At 39.7% G+C, this 21,235-nt stretch overlaps 1 pseudogene; it reads right to left on the bottom strand.

Annotated features, from left to right (window-relative positions):
• Positions 1-14,187: 14,187 nt before the first annotated feature.
• Positions 14,188-21,235, bottom strand: part of LOC134343795 (receptor-interacting serine/threonine-protein kinase 4-like) — a 39,985-nt pseudogene continuing 32,937 nt past the window's right edge.

The following is a 21,235-nucleotide window of genomic DNA, read 5'->3' as shown; positions in this document are numbered from 1 at the left end:
TTCACTGTACCTTGGTACATGAGACACTAATAAACCAATTCTAATTTAACCTGGGTTAGACCACCTTAATTGTACTTCCACTTGAAATTGTGCCCCATAGGGAAACTGGCCTGGGCTTTTGTCTGTGCTATTTACTTTTGCATGCTTGACACTTTACTGTCACCAACTACACCAGCTGCTAAGAAATAAAACAAAACAATTTGTGGGAATAACAATTCATAATTTATTTCCCACATCAATATAGATTTTTTGTTTATATGGTATTTATTATTGTCAATGAATAATTGACCAGTACACAGTAAGAATATTTGTAATAACCGTTGAGAGCTTTTATTTTTCAACTGGTGATTTTATGATATTTTACCTGAGGAAGAATGTAATCTTTTCTCTTTTCCCATTGTACTACTGTCATGAGGATTGTCCAAGTGATGATAAAGAAAAATTTTAACAGCAATACTATGAAGGCTCCAAAGCTGAAAATTAATTTAAAGTATGATTACTACTCTTCTGCATTTTCAAATTAGCAAAAGGTATTTTTTTCGTTTTAGGATTAGCATAGATAATGTGCTTGATTTTTAAATAAAATTTGATTGTATTCATTCCAGTGCACATATACAGAGCATACTTAGTTTACATAACAAGACAAAATAATTTTGTACTTTGCTTAAACAGCAAGTTACCTGCATTAACAATGGTAATATAACAGAATAAGGGGAGCAGTACATCTCATTCTACAGATTCTGCATGATACCCACAAATGCACTTCTCGTAGGAGCACTGACTGGAGCTCAGGAGTGGTAAATCTGGGGATTTTGACCTTCCCCCAGTTGACACTGAAATCAGTTATCTCAACTATGAATTAAGAAGTCAGTTTCTTCAGATGAGCGATTTAAGAATTTTTCCCTTCACATTTTACACATCCAACTGCATCACAGTGCACCAATGAGTAGCAAATTGAACAATCAACAGCAGAGCTGCAGCCTGGAATGTTTCTTAGGTTGGGAACATTTAGGCGCGCCACAGTCCCAAGAAGACACTGGATTGTTTGGAGGGAGAGAAAGTTTAAGAGAAGCGAGTGGTTCAGTCGGCATACTTTGTGCGCTTCAGTCCCAAGGAGACATTGAATTGTGCGTAATTAGGCACTTGGCAAGGACCAATGAAAATGTTAGGTTTAAGCAGAGCAGTCATTGTGTGAGTGAGCCAGTGTTGGAGTGGGGAGTTGAGACCTTGGTTCATTGAGGCTTTGGCGAGGAGAGGCATGGCCATAGTAAGATTATATTTTTCATTATTTATTATCTCTTTTTTTTATTGCACATTTAGATCAGTGGGGATGCTAGACGGGATACTGGAATGCTCCCCTTGCGAAATGTGGGAAGGAATGGGAACCTCCGGTGTCCCTGATGATTACACCTGCAAGAAGTGTACCTAGCTGTAGCTTCAAATGGACCATGTTAAGGAGTTGAAGCTGGAACTGGCTGAATTTAGGATCATCTGGGAGACTGAACGGTTGATAGAGAGGCCATACAAAGGGGTAGTTACAGACAAGATGCACAACACAAAACATGGGGTGACCATCAAGATGGAGAAAGGGGATAGGCAGCCAGTGCAATGATAGCATTCAAGCCCTGCCATAACTGTCAAGCATCCTTCATTGATTCAAGTTTAGTCTGGAATTGCCACTTCATCCATGAGATGGCTTTCCAGAGATTGTACCTGGACCCCTTGTAACTTTCTTGGTCAGCAGATTGTGGATCTCATGGTTCATCCAGGATTTCTGGTTGGGGAAGACACCCATCTACAACTGTTTTTATAAAGACCGTGACAACCATGGTGTACTCATTCAGATCGACAGATGAGTCCTTGAACACGGCCCAGTCCACCGACTTGAAGCAATCCCTTAGCCGCTCCTCTGCCTTCCACAACCTCATCTTAGTTGTCCTAATCTCTGGAGCCTTGCTCTTTAGTCTCTGTTTGTATTCAGGTAGGAGAAGGACAGCTAAGCGATCAGATTTCCCGAAATACATTCTGGGCATGGAGTGGTAGGCTTTCCTTATCTTCATATAAAAGTAGTCTAATTTGTTGAGACCTCTGGTGCTATAGGTTATACGTATGTTGATGGTAATTGGGCAGGGATTTCTTGAAACAAGCATGACTGAAACCCCTGACTATGATATGAAAAGCATTGGGATAGACTGTTTCTTGTTTGGTGCCAGCATCATATGGTATCTTAAGGGATTGATTATAGTCAGCTGCTGGTGGTATGTAAACTGCGGTCAGGATCACAGATGAGAACTCCTTTGGTAAATAACATTTCACTGTTAGGTCTTCAAGCTTGGGGAACACAAGTTCAACAAAACATTGGAGCACCAAAGAGAGTTTACCATGAAATACACAGCTCCACTTTTTCCAAATCAGCAGTTCAGTCCATCCTGCGCATTGAGAAGCCTTTGAGTCTAATCATCATATCTGGCATGCCGGATGTAAGCCATGTCTTGGTAAAGCACAGAACACAACAATTTATCATTTCCCTTCGAATCACCAATCTTGCCCCAAGGTCTTCAATTTTGTTCTCCAGCGACTACATATTTGCTAACAAGATGCTGGGTAGAACGGGTTTCATTCCTCTGTGTTTCAACCTGATTGGAGATCCACCCTGCCCCTGCCTCACTTCCGGCCATGGCAATGAACTTTCATCCACTTAAAGGTGCCATATCTGCTTGCTTGAGAGTTAAGACCACTGAGTCTTTCAGAGGTTCGAGAAATTTGTGGTTCATTAAGTCAATTTAAAAGTTCATTACTTGAAGGAAAATAACATGTTGCAGATAGCAGTGAGAGTAATTCAAAAGCGGTATATTAAAAAATATTGTACATAGCCACAGAATGTCGCTGTGGTTTACCAGCACCGTCCTGCAATACGATAGAAGTTTGTGTAGGTGAACACTTTGTACCTAGTGATCAAAATGCCATTAGTTTCAAGGTAATTATGGAAAAGGATAGGTCTGGTCCTTGATTCAGGATTCTAAATTGGAAAATGGCCAATTTTGATCATATCAGAAAGGATCTGACAAGTGTGGATTGGGGCAGGTTGATTTCTGGCAAAGGTATACTTGGTAAGTGGAAGCCTTCAAAAGTGAAATTTTGAGAGTACAGAATTGATATGTTCCTGTCAGAATAAAAGGCAAGGATAGTGGGTTTAAGGAACCTTGGTTTTTGGGAGATATTGAGGCCCTGGTTAATAAAAAGAAGGTGCATAGTAGGTGTAAGCAGACAGGAACAAGTAAGTAGGCACTTGAAGAGAAAAGAAATGCAAGAGAATACTTAATGAGGAAATCAGGAGGGCTAAAAGAAACCATGAGGTTGCTCTAGCAGAGAAGTTAAAGGAGAATCCTAAGGGCTTTTACAAATACCATAAGGGCAAAAGGACAGCAAGGGAAAATCAGTGTGGTAATATATGCATGGAGCCAAAAGAGACGGGAGAGATCTTAAATGGATTTTTTGTATCTGTATTTACTTGGAAGACAGACATAGAGTCTATAGATGTGAACCCTATACAGATTATAGAGGAGGTAGTGCTTGCTGTCTTAAGACAAATTAGGGTGGATAAAGCCAGACAAAATATTCCCTCAGACCCTGTGGGAAGCAAGTGCAGAAATTGCAGGGGCCCTAACAGAAATATTTAAAGCATCCTTAGCCAATAGTGAGGTGCCTGGAGAATAGCTAATGTTGTTTTGTTGTTTAAGAAAGACTCCAAGAATAAGCCAGAAAATTATAGGCTGGTGAGCCTGACATCAGTAGTGGGAAAGTTATAGGAAGGTACTTTCAGTGACTGGCTGGATAAAAATTTGGATAGGCAGAGCTGATTAGTGATAATCAACATAGCTTGTGCATGGTAAGTAGCATCTAACCAATCTTATAGAGTTTCTTGAAGAAGCTACCAGATACGTTGATGAAGGTGAGGCAGTAGATGTTGTCTATGTGGACTTCAGCAAGACGTTTGACAAGGTCCCACATGGGAGGTTGGTCAAGAAGAATCAGTCACTTGGCACTCAAACTGAGGTAGTAAATTGTATTAGACATTGGCTTCGCAGAAGAAGCCAGAGAGTGGTTGTAGATGGTTGCCTCTCTGACTGGAGGCCTGTGAATAGTGGTGTGCTGCAGGGATCTGTGCTGGGTCCATTGTTGTTTGTTATCTATATCAATAAGCTGGATGATAATATGGTCAACTGGATCAGCAAATTAGCTCACTCCCACCTGGATGATGCTGGTGACATTGTGAGAATCACATTTTTGATTTCTCTAATGCCTCCAATACAATCCAGCCACTTCCTCTGAGCGAGAAGCTGCAAAGGATGGGCGTAGACAAATCCACTATCTCCTGGATTACTGACTACCTGTCAGATAGACCCCAGTTTGTGTGGCTGGGTAGTTCTCTGTCTGAGATGGTGGTGAGTGGCACTGGAGCACCACAAGGGACTGCCTGTCTCTGTTTCTGTTCACACTGTACACCTCAGACTTTCAGTACAAATCTGAGTCTTCTCACTTGCAGAAGTTCTCTGATGACTCTGCGGTGGTTGGGTGTATCAGAGATGGGCAAGAGTCAGAGTACAGATGAACAAGTTTGTGGAGTGGTGCAGGAGAAAATCCTGCTCCTGAATGTGGCCAAATCCAGGGAGATCATGATCAATTTTAGGAGGAAGAGGACTGTGACAAATCCTGTACATTCTGGGAGAAGGTGTTGCAGTGGTGGAGGAGTACAAATACTTGGGTGTTCACCTCGACAAAAGACTTGACTGGAAAACTAACACCAAGGCTGTTTACAAGAAGGGGATGAGCAGACTCTATTTTCTAAGGAAGTTGAGATCCTTCAATTAGTACAACAGGATGTTGGACATCTTTTACCAGTCTTCTTTGTAGCTTTATGTGGGGGAGGCAGCATCAGCACTAGTAATGCGAAAAGACTAAATAAACTCATCCAAAAGGCTGGATCTGTCCTTGGCTACAACCCAGACTCATTTGAGTTAGTGGTGGAGAGAAGGTCGCTAAACAAACTGTTATCCATCATGGACAATCAGGCACATCCTCTCCATGACCTACTGAATAAGCAGCACAGCATCCTTTCCAACAGGCTTATTCAGCTCCACTGTCACAAGGATTGTCACAGAAAATCTTTCCTACCAAATGCAATAAGCATATACAATAGTTCATCTCTGTGCAACAGAACACACATCACAGTACAATAGTCTCCGTTTTATTATTTTGTACATTATTATTGCACAGTATTGCACATTGGTACATTATTATTGTGTATATTATTATGTATTTTATTATTAGTTAATATTATTATTATATTTATTATCGTTGCTAAGTGTGTTTTTAAATGTTGCTGCAGTGGGGGGGGGGCGTCACGTGATGACATGGGATTGAGACGTGTAAATCCAGCTCTCCCATAAAAAATCAGCAAAGTACCATTTAAACAAAGTAAAGTCAATAAATACTTTCCGAAAACTACTTATAAACTTTGTAAGACTACTCTACGATATGCCTCGTAAACCGCAACAGAAGAAGTCTGTTGTTGTGAAGTCGCCGCGAGATGGGAAGAAAAAAGGGCCTACTGCACCGATGGAGCCTCGGATTCAGGTTGGATCTCCTTATTATGTCCAGTTTTGGTCACCTACCTACAGGAAAGATGTAAGTAAGATTGAAAGAGTACAGAGAAAATTTACAGGGGTGGTGCTGGGATTGAAGACCTGAGTTACAAGAAAAGATTAAATAGGTTCGGACTTTATTCCCTAGAATGCAGAAGACTGAGAGGAGATTTGATGGAGGTACCCAACATTATGCGAGGTACAGATAGGGTAAATGCATGCAGGCTTTTCCCACTCAGTTTGGATGATTCTAGAACTAGAGATCATGGGTTAAGGGTGAAATGTTTAAGGGGAACATGAGGAGGATCTTCTTCACGTGGTGAGTATGTGGAACAAGCTACCAACACAAATGGTAGATGTTGGGTCAATTTCAACATTTAAGAGTAATTAGGATAGGTACATGGATAGGAGGGATACAGGTGGCTATAGTCTGGATGCAGGTTGATGGGACTAGGCAAATTAATTGTCTGGCCCAGACTAGATAAGCCAAAGGGTCTGTTTCTATGCAGTAGTGTTCTATGACCCTAGGAAGCTCTATCTTCATCTGGAAGAGTGTTTTTTTGTATTCTGAGAAGTAACTAAGCAATTACTATATCCCCTAGGGTAAATGTTTACTTCTCATGCAATAATTTAAAGTAGTTTAACACCTGAAATTACACCAGAATGTTTCTTTATCATATCCTCTGCTCCATTCCAGACTACAGTTACAGGAGCAGAGACATTTTGATACTTTGCTTAAACTCCTCACTGAGAAGTTTAGATACACATTAAAAGCTCAGAATAAAATGACAAATAATATTTGTTGTGTATTTAATATTTCAATAATATGTGTGTAATCTTGTAAATATATTGTTTGATTAAGCATTATTTACTGCTTATATAATTCCTTATGATTATACTGAATCTAAAAATAAGTGAATTGCATACATCATGAGAAAACCACGTGATACGTGCCTAAAGTAAATACCAAGTTAGACTCACATTTTGGACTCCTGTGCCTTTCTTTGAATTAGATCAATGTTTTTGAAGTTACAAGACATAACAGTGGCGACAAGGTATTTTAAAAATGAACCCTAGACAGCCACTGACCTGTTGAAGCACAGTGACACGTTCAAACTGAAAAAAGCTCATAAGCTCAGCAAGGAAAGGCAAGTAAAAAATGCGTTCTCGCATGTGCAGAGACAGTCGAGTTAAAAAAGGCAGAAAATGGAAGAATTCAGAGTTCATAAAGAGTGAGTACTGGGTAATAATAATCATAAAAAAGCAGAAAGAGCCGCCCACATCAGAAAAATAGATGTATTTAATTGCTCAATGGGTAACTGGCTCATGTATACTTCAGTATACAGTATTTTGAAGCAAATAAAATAGCCAATGGGAAACAATTACCAAATCTGCTGAGTGTTTTTGGTTTAAAGGCATACAGTTTGCTTTGAAGCTTAACTGCTGCAACCAAACCAGCAGAAATCAGCTTTCCTATCATTGTGAAAGTAATGCAAGAATACTTAGAACAAAAGCCACTGTAGATTGCAGAATGCTTTAGGTTTCATAAGTGAAATCAAAAGGACGGGGAGTCCATTTCAACGTACACGGCTGAATTGAAGGTGTGTGAGCATTGTCAGTTCAGTAATCGGTTTAATGATGCACTGGGAGATTGATAATTTGTGGAATCTTACAAGAAAGCATTCAAAAATGGCTTCTATCTGAAGCTCAACTTAAATTTTAGAAACTAGTTGAAATTACTGTATCAATGAAAACAGCAGACAGAGCCACAAATTAGTTGCAGTCAGAAATGAAAGTGAATGAACAAAATTGCAACACCTAAGCATCAGTGTGCCCAGCCGAACAATTTGTGTTACCATTGCAATAGGGGCACACTTACACCAGACCAATGCAAATTTAAAGGCTTAAACTTGCAGCAAATGCAACAAACTAGGTCACATTCAAAATAGTGTGTTGGGCAGACGAAAATGATTGGACTACAGAGAAAAGAGAAAAAAGATACAAAGTCAAGTTGCAGTTTCAACAAGAGCATTAATCTGCATGCCGTTGATGAAAAATCTAATAATGAGGAGAGTGACACAGGACTGGGTAGCCTTAACTTTCATAATGTGAAAACTAGCAATAGACAATTAATATGGCTTACACCAGAAGTAAAGGACAAATCAATTCAATTATAGTTAGATACTGGTTCAACTGGTTCAATGAGTTCAAATGGCATTTCAGAGATACTCGAGAGGCTTCAACAAAAAGAGGCGGAGAACGAGCTTGCTCCCAGTTAGTTTTTACAATGCCTCCTGAGATGGTGATGTGCCTCTCATGTGAGATGTGGCAGTCGTGGGGGAACGCCCCTCTCCCGCAGAGTCACATCTGCCAGAAGTGCATATGGCTGGGCGATCTGGAAGACCGTGTAAGGAATCTAGAGCAGCAGCTGGATGACCTTTGACTCATAAGGGAGAATGAGGCAGTCATAGATGAGAGCTACAGGGAGGTAGTCACACCTAGGCTGCTGGAAGCAGGTCGTTGGGTGACAGTCAGAGGGGGGAAAGCGAAGGGGAGCAGACAGGTAGTACAGAGCACCCCTGTAGCCATTCCCCTGAATAATAAGTTCACCGTCCTGGATACTGTTGGCAGGGATGACTGACCAGGTGTGAGCCACGGTGGCAGGGCCTCTGGCACTGAGTCTGACCCTGTGGTGCAGAAGGGTGGGATGGAGAAGAGGAGAGCTTTTGTCATTGGAGACTCTATAGTCAGGGGAGCAGACAGGAAATTTTGTGGACATGAGAAGGACACCCGCATGGTTTGCTGCCTCCTGGGTGCCAGGGTCCAGGATGTCTCTGACCGGGTGCACGACATCCTGGTACGAGAGGGAAAGCAACCAGAAGTCATGATACATGTTAGCACCAATGGCATAGACAGGAAGAGGGATGAGGTCCTGAAGTGTGAATTTCGGGAACTAGGCAGAAGGCTGAACAACAGGACCTCAAGGGTGGCATTCTCAGGATTGCTGCCAGTGCTACGTGACAGTGATGGTAAAAATTGGAGGAGATGGCAGTTGAATGCGTGGCTGAGGAGTTGGTGCCAGGAGCAGGGTTTTAGATTTTTGGATCATTGGGATTTCTTCTGGGGAAGTTGGGACCTGTACAGATTGGATGGGTTGCACCTGAACTTGAGGGGGAACAATATCCTCACAGGTAGGTTTGCTAACATGGTTCAGGAGGGTTTAAACTAACTTGCAAGGGGAATGGAACCCAGAGTGATAGAGCAGTGAAAGAAGTGCATGGAGTAAAGCCAGATCTAATATATAGAGAGGCTTTGAGGAAAGAGAAACAGAATAAAGGGTGTAAAGGTAGTAAGGCAGAAGGGCTATAGTGTGTGCACCTCAATGCAAGAAGCATCAGGAACAAAGGTGATGAACTGAGAGCTTGGATACATACATGGAATTATGATGTAGTGGCCATTACAGAGACTTGGCTGGCACCAGGGCAGGAATGGATTCTCAATATTCCTGGATTTCAGTGCTTTAAAAGGGATGGGGGGGGGAAGGGGAGGAGGGGTGGCATTACTGGTCAGGGATACTATTACAGCTACAGAAAGGGCAGGTAATGTAGCAGGATCCTCTTTTGAGTCAGAAGTCAGGAACAGGAAGGGAGCAGTTACTCTATTGGGAGTATTCTGTATGCCCCCGGTAGCCGCAGAGATACCGACGAGCAGATTGGAAGGCAGATTTTGGAAAGGTGCAAAAATAACAGTGTTGTTATCATGAGTGACTTTAACTTCCCTAATATTGATTGGCACCTGATTAGTTCCAATGGTTTAGACGAGGCAGAGTTTGTTAAGTGTGTCCAGGACAGATTCCTGTCACAGTATGCGGACAGGCCGACTAGGGGGAATGCCGTACTAGATCTAGTACTAGGTAATGAACCAGGTCAGGTCACAGATCTGTCAGTGGGTGAGCATCTGGGGGACAGTGACCACCACTCCCTGACCTTTATCATTATCATGGAAAAGGATAGAATCAGAGAGGACAGGAAAACTTTTAATTCGGAAAGAGCAAATTATGAGGCTATAAGGCTAGAACTTGCAGGTGTGAATTGGGATGATGTTTTTGCAGGGAAATGTACTATGGGCATGTGGTCGATGTTTAGGGATCTCTTGCAGGATGTTACGGATAAATTTGTCCCGGTGAGGAAGATAGAGAAAGGTAGGGTGAAGGAACCATGGGTGACAAGTGAAGTGGAAAATCTAGTCAGGTGGAATAAGGCAGCATACATGAGGTTTAGGAAGCAAGGATCAGATGGGTCTATTGAGGAATATAGGGTAGCAAGAAAGGAGCTTAAGAAGGGATTGAGGAGATATTAGAGGAAGGTTCTTTACTCAGAGAGTGGTTGGTGCGTGGAATGCACTACCTGAGTCAGTGGTGGAGGCAGGTACACTAGTGAAATTTAAGAGACTACTAGACAGGTATATGGAGGAATTTAAGGTCGGTGGGGGGTTATATGGGAGGCAGGGTTTGAGGGTCGGCACAACATTGTGGGCCGAAGGGCCTGTACTGTGCTGCACTATTCTATGTTCTATACTAAAGTGAAGCCTGTAGATAACCAACTAAAAACATATACCGGAAAAAGGGAATAGCATTCATGACAGTGCCTCTGGTTGGAAAGCACATTGGGCCAAGGAAGGACCATGCTGCTCAGAAGAATTGAGAAAACAATGAAAGCAGTGGTCCGATGAGAAAACAGGCAGTTTAATCAGGCAGTTACTTACATAATGTGGCCTAGTTTTAAGCTCAAAGAGAGTTCAAGGAGCTTCAGGAAAGCTGCAAGCATTTGGATTTTGTCAGTATAAAGAACCAGAATCTACTGTGCATGTATTAAGGTTATTGCATGAACTTCAAGTGGAGACAAAAAGCAGCTGTAAAAGCCCAGCTGCGTGACTAGAAGGCCAAAAAGAGTCAATAGAGATATGAAAACAGAAGATTAGTCAGATGATGTTGTGGATGAGGAAACCGAGGAGAGAGATCAGATCATAAAGAGACCAATAGAAAGATTAATAAAATACTCCAGTGAACTAAATGCACCTTCTCAAGATCAACATGTAATCCTAGAAAGAAGAAAAGGAAAAGAAAAAGAAAGACAATTTGAAAAGGAGAGAAGGGATAGAGAGAAAGAACATGAGTAAAAAGAGAAAGGCATGAAAGAGAAAAGGTATGTGAGAAAGAAAAAGTGGGATAAAGATAGCGAAGAGCAAAGAAGAGGAGAAGAAAGGTGTCCAGAGCTGTCAGAACCACTTCCTGAAGTTTCAGCGTCAACTCCTACAACCACCGAGGAGGAGGCCCCAGAGCCTGAGATTGTTTGACAGCCACAATTCTCACTTGCAAAGCAGAGTGAACTCCCTTGTCAAGAAAGCCGTTACCTACAAGAGTAAGAAATCCTCCACAGCAATTAAATCTTTAGGCCATAATGGCAGAATTTAAAATTTACTATGCTGTGGATGTCTGATTATAGTAGTTATATTATATAGTATACTATGTATATAATTGAGATGCATTCTCTGTTGAGTTGGAGTTTATAGCTAAGCAGGGAGGAGTGTTGTGCATTTAATATTTCAGTAATTTTTGAATAATCTTGTAAATACATTGTTTGATGAAGCATTCTTCATTGTTTATATAATTCATTATGGTTATTCGTAAAATAAGTGAATTGCATATGCCATGACGCTACTACGTGATATGTGCACTTCTTGCTAAAAGTAAATACCAAGTTAGACTCACATTTCGGACTCCCGTGTCTTTCTTTGTATTAGCTTAATGTTTTGGAGTTACAAAACATAACAATATTGGTAAACACACTTCCATAAAATGATTAGTAATCTAAATATCTTTAAAATAGCATGATATTTTGCTCAGGTTCCTCCAGATCCTTAAAATAAATGTTAAAGGTATCACTGTGAGCAGCATAGATACTACTTAAAACTAAACAACTCCAAAGTTCTGAGCAATTCTAAATAGCTGCTGAAATAATTCATGAAGTGCTTAAAAATTGCCTTAAGTAGACAATCTTTACTTGTCCAGTGGCTTACCTCACTTCAGGAAGACTACTAATTAGAAATTATGGTCTAAAGCCAATAAATAAACCAGGATTAAGATGCATGTTTGTGACAGGTGGATCATACAAATGTTAGCAGAAAAAAAAGGCCAACAAGTTAACCGTGAAACATTGGCTGTGTATCATAACAATGTATTGCAACTAAATAACAATATTTATCCACAATGGAATCTCAAAATATTCAAATAGAGGTGACCTCAATATTACAGGAGAGGGGAGGGAGAAGGGTTTTGCAATCCTAGTGAACAGTGATTTTCGGAAACACAAAACACTGTCATCTGTGCCTACATTAAGAAATGCAAGGTTGAAAAAAACATAAATTTGCTGTTTAATTGTGTACTGTCTTTTCAGAGATGTCATTAAGAGTAAATTTTATTCCATACCTCAAGATTTGGGTACTTACTTGTGAATTCTCTAAGAACAAAGTTCCATTACCTAAATGGCTGTAATGCAGAGGTCGTCTATAATAGGTTTTAAAACATAAAGCTCTCTAGGCCAAAAGAACTCTTAGAAATTTCATTACAATCCAAAGGCTGATGTAAAAAATGTTTTGTTTTGAAAAATGCAATGGTCATTTGATGCATCATTCAATAACTTATTTAATTTTATTGCTTGTCAGTAGAAGCCAACACAAGGAAGCCATCCAACTCCCTTCTGAGTGATTACAGAAAATCTGCTTAAAGTATTTGTGCATATAAGTTATTCTAAAGGTTAATCCCTTCTAAGGCCATAAGACATAGGAGCAGAAGTCGGCCATTCGGCCCATCGAGTCTGCTCCGCCATTTTATCATGAGCTGATCCATTCTCCCATTTAGTCCCATTCCATTGCCTTCTCACCATAACCTTTGATGCCCTGGCTACTCAGATACCTATCAATCTCTGCCTTAAATACACCCAATGACTTGGCCTCCACTGCTGCCCATGGCAACAAATTCCATAGATTCACCACCTTCAGGCTAAAAAAATTTCTTCGCATTTCTGTTCTGAATGGGCGCCCTTCAATCCTTAAGTCATGCCCTCTCGTACTAGACCCCCCATCATGGGAAACAACTTTGCCACATCCATTCTGTCCATGCCTTTCAACATTCGAAATGTTTCTATGAGGTCTCCCCTCATTCTTCTGAACTCCGAGGAGCACAGTCCAAGGGCGGACAAACGTTCCTCATATGTTAACCATCTCATTCCGGGAATCATTCTAGTGAATCTTCTCTGTACCCTCTCCAACATCAGCACATCCTTTCTTAAATAAGGAGACCAAAACTGCCCACAGTATTCCAAGTGAGGTCTCACCAGCGCCTTATAGAGCCTCAACATCACATCCCTGCTCCTATACTCTATTCCTCTAGAAATGAATGCCAACATTGCATTCGCCTTCTTCACCACCTTCTGGGAGAATAAAATACTCCAGCTCTCTAAACTAGCTCTACCCTTAAAAAAAATCATTGAACAGGCATAACTATTGCAGGCTTGTAAGAAAAACAGAAAATCTCAATAAGGCAATGATGAAAGATAACATAGTATCTACTTACAATCCATATCTTTTCCATTTCAAGTCAATGAAATGCTGAATAACAGGGTGTTTTAAGACATTAAATATCTGATGCTTCACTATCAGGTCAATCTAATAAGAAACAAAAAAGCAATATTTTTAAAAACAATTTAATTAGAGGTCACACTTTATCCATCCTCCTTACCAAGACCTACTGAGTCCCAGTCCTCAGACCTTTGTGGTTGTTGGCCTTAAGTAGTATGTGACAGTTTTGCACTAGTTTCTTTTGTGAATTGCATTCTTCTTATTCACATCTTTAATATATTAAATGTGATGTCAATAATTTTCAGCCTAAGCTGCTCTGAGTTCATCAGAGCATAGAAACAAGAAACTCAGAGGTGTAGGACTACTGCTACTTATTATGGGGGTATATAGGTTGAGAGTTGGGGGAGAGGCTTTATAATGGTAGAGAAGATTTCTTCACAGCTTTTCTGGGACAAAATTTGCTTGCCTAAATTGTACATTGAAATGCAATTAACATAAAATAAAGTACAGTTTTTGTGTTGCAATGATTTACATTTTTAAGATTAAAGAATATTTCTCCACAACTATAAAACAGAGTTAAAATTTAGAAGAATGCAAACAAGTAGTTACACTGAATTATGGATAGGAATGACCAGTTCAGTTTCAAAGAGACAGCAGAAATTGGAACCTCAATCAAAAAATAAACAGCTGGAGGAACTCAATGAGTTAGATAGCATCTGTAGAAAGAAATAGACATTTCGGGTTGAGACTCCTCATCTGGATTGAAAGATAGAGGGGAGATAGCCAGCAACAGCAAATGAAGGGGAAGTTCTGTTGCATTTACAGTAGGTTAATATCAATAATATTGTAAATTACTGAATCCTTGACCTGAATGCAATTTATCTACCATTTCTTTGCCAAATGCTTACCGCTTGTTTTCTGTCTTTTTCTTGCTCTAAAAGTAAGAGCAGAATGACAAAGATATAAATTAATTTTGTCCCAAAGAGCAACAAGTCATGTCTCAGTATTAGAACTGTTGGCTTTATTCTTAAGCAACGCACATAAAAATGTGCATTACCCCCACTAGTAAATAAACATTAGAGAAATTGATCCTTTTGTGGTAGCTCCTTAATTAAAATCCAAACAGTACTGGCTTAAATCAAAGCTTTAGTATGACTCTCCTTAAGAAGAAATACAGCACAGCATTTTGCGTGGGTGATTGCTTGAACACCCTTACAGGAGGCCCAGCCATTATTAGTGCATGACTACAATATCACGTGGTTTGTAGGATGCAAACAGATAATCAGATTGTTTCCTAGGGCATACCACTGAGGCAAGTCTAGAGGGAAGGAGGACATTCTGAGGAGAGGAAGTAAACCAATATAGCAGCATCCCAGGATGTTATTGTGGAAATTGGAGGAGCATTTCCAATGTTCCTGGCCCCACAAGCAAATTGTTGAAATTTTACTACATGACTCAAGTTTCCAATGATGGCCCTTCCAAAGAAAGCAATGAAAAGGACTTCCAAGCATTTTTATCTAATGCGATACTTTCACACAGAAGTGCCAGTGAATATCCAGAAAATGATACACAATAATCAATTACCACTTTAATTAGATCTGCTCACAACAATCGTCGGTTCATATATTAAAATAAATCCCACCTTCAAAGATATCTGGCTCCAGGTATTTCAGGTAAAAGAACTGTACTTGGTTTGAATGATCAAGTAGGTAGAACTGATTTAATGCATCAAATGCCTTCAGAGGGGGAGAATTTATAAAACGATTAGTATATAACATTGAAACAAATTGGTCATTCTTGTTAGTTATATTCTGGTCTGACTAATGGTCAGTAACAGCTTCTACCATATTGTTGGCATAATTACATAAAAACAATATGGTCTCACCATTCTTTGAGTTCATGCTATGTATTATTACCCAACTTTTTTTCTATAGCTCTTTAATAGTAAACCCAGCAAAAATCCATTAGTCTTATTCTCAAACATCATCCAGTCCTTTTCCATCACTCCAACATTTGCATTGTAAAAGACATTAATATAACTACCAAATGGCTGTTTTATTTAAACTGTTAAGCCACAGCTGTTAATGAACTAAGCCTCCTCATAATAAAGGTAATCATTTGTAAAGAATGTCTTGTGTAAAACTATTAAGCAAGGATGCACTATTGCCTCTTTATAACTTCATGATTTCATGACTAAAACAGTGAATAGGGTGAATTGCTATTAGTATTTACACGGATCCATGATGAGATGTGGTGTGATTATTCAAAGGAGACCAGTCACTACATAGTCACTTTTAGGTTATGCACACCTTACATAAATGCAATAGCCAAAAGCAGTTTGATCAGGAACAGAGTCACAACCATATAGTTTCTTCAACTAGAGGCACATCGTTTTCAGGTCCCAACAGTTGTCTCTGGAGAATGTAAATAAAATTAAAGTATTTTCAGATACTGGAAATCTGAACTAAAACAGAAAAAATGCTGAAAATACTCAGCAGATCAGGCAACATCAGTAGAAAGCGAAACAATTTTAGCACTTCGGGCTGAAGACCTTTTGGCAAAATTATGGAACTAACAGATATGTTGGATGCAGAGGCTACCTCCTCTATATGTTGACATACTGATGCAAACAACAAAATCTCATCCAAGAGATAAGGGCATTCTCCACTAGACCCCTGGTGCTACCCTGGCTTGTTATTGAAGCATGGCCAGGGTGTCGAAGCCTGGGAATGATGAATAGGTTCAGCAGTTAGGGCAGTGTTGGTCCCAAAGAATCCCATCAAATTGGACTCATTGAGGATAAGAGTCCTATGCAAGCTTTCTGGAAAATTGAGATACCACAAATGGTCAATCACAATTTGAAGACTGAAGGAGCAGAAACTCATGGATCATAATGTACTGACTTCAGAAAGGGAGACCTAATTGCTTGCAGACCAGTGTATTGTCTTAACTTCAGAGAAGCCAGCCATGTTAGAAAGTCCATATGTTTGCTTCACCTCAACTTCTTTTGTAACAGAGTTAATCCTTGTCCTTGAGTATGAACCATTAAAGGCCTCCCTATTGCTGCTGTGAGAAGCAAACTGTGAGATATTATATAAATTCAGGAAATGCCTGAAATAATCCTGAAATTAGGTAGTTGAGGGTGACGATCTTGACATCAACGGACAAATGAATTTGTCTGGAGGCAGATCAGCAGACTAGAAAAATCATCTGGTTCTAAACAATTCCTCAAAGCCATCAAGATAAGTGTGGGCATCATTGAAGACTGTATGCGTACATAGTTTTTGAACGTGAGCATTTCTATGCTTCCTCTATAAAAGTTCTAATGGGTAGCATAGTGGTTAGCATAACACTATTACAATGCTTGCAATCTGGGTGCAATTCAGCCATTGTCTGTAAGAAGCCTGTATGTTCACCCCATGACCACCTGGGCTTCTTCTGGGTGCTCCAATTTCTACCAATACACCAAGGAAATATGAGTTAGCAGGTTAATTGGTCACATGGGTATAATTGGGTAGTGCAAGTTCATTGGGCTGGAAGGGCCTGTTACTGTACTGTATCCCTAAATAAATAATAAAACAAATTCCTGTGATACCTCTGTCACTTGACCTGAAGTTATCACTCAAAGAGAAATGTAAGCAATATCACCACATAGTTTCCTAGTGCAGATATGACAGAAACCATATTTTCAAAGCTGTTTTGTAGATACGTACTCACAAACTACATGTTCAGAAATTGTTCTTCAATATCAACCTTAAGCTGCTGTTTCTTTTTCTCAGCCAATATTTTCAAAATCTGATCTGATTTTTATAGAACGTGCTTACCATAAGCATCCAGTGCACAATGTTTAATATGCCTGTAAAGGATTAAATATTTGTCATTTGATATTTGCAGATTTTTCTAAAAAAATATAATAGCAATGGGAAAAGTCTATTTGACTGCTGTGAAAAATGTATTGAGTTAAAAAACTGAGCAGTTCAAGTGTAAGTCAGAGAATGAGTTAGCATGATTTGTTTTTCTGTGTGGGGCAGTTGTTGCTCTTGTTGCCGTTATGCAATCTCTTTTCTTCTCATGTGGGGAGAGTGTTGCTAATTGTACTTTTGTTAGTTTATTGTGGCAGGGTTGATGTTTTTCTTTGTTTTGTGGTTATCCCGGGACATTCTGAATTCTTTCCATAGAAGGAAAAGAGATGGACTAAAAAGGGCTGGTAGAAAATCATTAGTGGTCATGGAAGTAAAAAACAATAATATATAACATATTCTGATAGTCTTCTAATGAATAAGAGAACAATGTCTTTCACTATTTTGACTTTCCTGAAAGGATTGATGGATTTCAACACACATAGTAGCTTCTTCCTTTACATGATGCCAGAACAATTGATTCTGTTTATTTTCTCCAACTATTTTAACATTCTACAGATAGAGAAATTCTACAGATTCTTCATTCTATTTCTGAAGAATCACCTATCCACTCTATCCCTTTCCATTTCTACTGACCTTACCTACTGCTTTTGTGATAAAACTACAATGACAACTCCAGAAAGCCCCAGAAACAATTGGTATCACATAAAATGTTGCCAAAGACAAAATTAGTAAAAACAAAGCAACACACAAAATGCTGGGTCTGGGCCTGAAATGTCAACTGTACTTTTTTCCATGGATGCTGCTTGGCCTGCTGAGTTTCTCCAGCATTTTGTGTGTGTTGTTTGGATTTCCAGCATCTGCAGATTTTCTCTTGCTTGTAATTAGTAAAAACAAAACAGATTAATATTAATATCTGTCAAAGGGGAAAAGGACCTTGGCAATTCTGGGAATGACTTACAGTGGCAGAAAAGCTTGAGCATATAAACATTAAGAAAGAGTATATGTTGGAGCTTTTGAGAAGCATTAAATTAGATAAGTAACCAGAACCAGACAAGATATACCCCAGGCTACTGTGGGAAGTGAGGGAGGAGACTGTTGAGCCTTTGACAATTACCTTTGCAATAATCAATGGGGATGGGAGAAGTACCGGAGGACTGGAGGGTTGCAAATGTTGTCCACTTGTTCAAGAAAGGGTATAGAGATAACCCAGAAAATTATAGACCTGTGAGTCTTATTTCAGTGGTGGGCAAGTTGTTGGAGAAGACCCTGAGAGGCAGGATTTATGAGCATTTGGAGAGGCATAATCTGATTAGCAGCACGGCTTTGTCAAGGGCAGATCGTGCCTTATGAGTCTGATTGAATTCTTTGAGGTTGTAACAAAACACATTGATGAAAGTAGAGCTGTGGATGCAGTGTATATGGGTTTTAGTAAGACATTTGATAAGGTTCCCCATGCAAGGGTCATTCAGAAAGTAAGGAGGCATAGGATCCAAGGAGACCTTGCACTGTGGATCCAGAATTGACTTGCTCACAGAAGGCAAAGGGTGGCAGTAGATGGTTCATATTCTGCATGGAGGTTGGTGGCCAGTGGTGTTCCACAGGGATTTGTTCTGGGAACACCCCCACCACTCTTTGTGATTTTCATAAATGACCTGGATGAAGAAATGGAAGGGTGGGTTAGAAAGTCTGCTGATGACACAAAGGTTGGGGTGTTGTGGATAGTCTGGAGTGTTATCAGGGTTATAGCAGGGCATAGGATGCAGAACTGGGCTGAGAAGTGGCAAATGGAGTTCAACCCATTTTGGTATGTCAAATATGAAGACAGAATAAAGTATTAATGGTAAGAGTCTTGGCACAGTGGAGGATCAGAGAGATTTTGGGGTCTGCGTCCATAGGACACTCAAAGATGCTGCGCAGGTTGACAGTATTGTTCAGAAGGCGTATGGTGTGTTGGCATTCATCAACTGTGGGATTGAGAACAAGAGCCCTGAGGTAATGTTACACCTACATAAGACCTTAATTAGACCCCACTTGGAGTACTGTGTTCAGTTCTGGTAACCTAACTACAGGAAGGATGTGGATACTATAGCAAGTGCAGAGGAGATTTACAAGGATGTTACCTGAATTGGAGAGTATGCCTTATGAAAACAAGTTGAGTGAACTTTGCCTTTTCTCCTTGGAGCGATGGAGGAGAGGTGACCTGATACAGGTGTATAAGATGATGAGAAGCATTGATCATGTGGATAGCCAGAGGCTTTTACACAGGGATAAAATGGCTAACATGAGGGGCATAGTTTTAAGGTGCTTGGAAGCAGATACAGAGGGGATGTCAGGAGTAAGTGGTGGGTGCATGGAATGTTCTGCCAGCGATGGTGGTGGAGGCAGATACAATAGGGTCTTTTAAGAGACTGTTAGATAGGTACATGGAGCTTAGAGAAATATAACACTATGCGGTAGGGTAATTCTAAGCAGCTTCTAGAATAGGTTACATGGTCAGCACAACATTGTAGGCCAAAGGGGCTGTAATGTGCTGTAGATATCTATGTTCTATGTTATATGTTCTAAACATGATTCTGAAGATCAAAGTTGTTCACAATAAGGTTCCTGGAGGTTCTGCAGTTGCCTCCCATTCCACTTCCACAATACTCAATTGAATAATATGGTCAATTTATCATGAATTGGCTGAGGGCCAGAAGGCTGCATTAGTTGAAGGAAAAAGTTAAGGTTGGGTTGAATCAGCCAGTGACTAAGGAAAAAGATCTAGATTCAAAGTCAGAGGGAAAAGGTTGTGCTTCCAGAAGACATTTGATTAGTCCAAAATCAAAAGAGGCACTAGTAGGTTGAAAACTGTAAAACAATGTGGATGCTGAGAATTTAAAGTATTCAGTAGGAGCTGATTCAGGCAATCTGCAGAGAAGTGATAACAGAAGAATCTTTTTTAACAACAAAGGGAAAATTTCTTTCAGGGGTCAATTATAAGCTAATATAATGTAACCGTAAAAATAAGCTGACTATTTCACAAGTTCATAACGTTAGTGAAATGTTCTCCTTTATGAGATTTAATTCTGGTTCATCATTGCCAAGATTTGCACAGCAGTATATGGCAGATTCACTAAGAATAGATCAAATAGAAAATGTGACTAACAGAAGCATCAAATGCACTTTTTGTCAGTTGGAATCAAAAGTAACAGACTGGATGAGTCACTCTGTAAGATGTTCAACTGTCATTATGCATAGAAATTATCCTGGGTTCAGAAAAATAACTTTCAATCACTAATGCTAAATACATGTACCAATTGCTGATTGCTCCCCACTGTAAAAATAGGTTCCATCAAAAGCAACAGACTACAATTGAAACATAAACAATTTGTGTCAGGTTTGCAAATGACACCCTAAGCAAAAACACTATGGCAGATTTTGTTTTACCATACTGAAAAATATCCCACCGTACTAGATGGCTATGGGGTAAAATTAAGCATATTCCATAAAGCTAATATCTTTTACAGAAAATCTAAGTAATTTTAGTAAGTATTTTACCACTTCAGGCATGTTGAGCAACATTATATTCAAAGAACTTTGATCAAAAGCATCCAAAGCACCAGCATCACAACCAAGATTCAAGAGAAACATTGCCGCTTCATTTTGACCTTAAAATGAAAAAAAATGTTATTACACCTTTATCATAATTTATCTTTTGAAGCTTTCTTCATTACATATATCACACTTAGCACATCAATGTATTTACAGAGTTATATTCAGAACACTAGAACTGCCAGCAGGAATAAGATATTGGACCCTTCTTTGTTTATTCAAGGGAAGTGACTGAGCCAGCAATTAACTGCCAATCCCTAATTGCTCTAGAGAAGGTGAAGGTGAGTTGCCTTCTTAAACTGCTGCAATCCTTGAGTTATGGGTACACCCACAATGTTGGTAGGGATGGAATTCCAGGATCCTGACCTATTGACGGTGAATGAACTCAAATATATTTCTAAATTAGGATGCTGTGTTGCTTGGAAGAAAACTTCTGTGATTGTGATTGCAGGCTTTTATAGTCAATGTCCTTCCAGCAAGTAGAGGTACAGATTAACA

This window comes from Mobula hypostoma, chromosome 1 (genome assembly GCF_963921235.1).
Source record: "Mobula hypostoma chromosome 1, sMobHyp1.1, whole genome shotgun sequence".
In the NCBI taxonomy this organism is placed as follows: domain Eukaryota; kingdom Metazoa; phylum Chordata; class Chondrichthyes; order Myliobatiformes; family Myliobatidae; genus Mobula; species Mobula hypostoma.
This window is presented reverse-complemented; position numbering and strand designations above follow the sequence as displayed.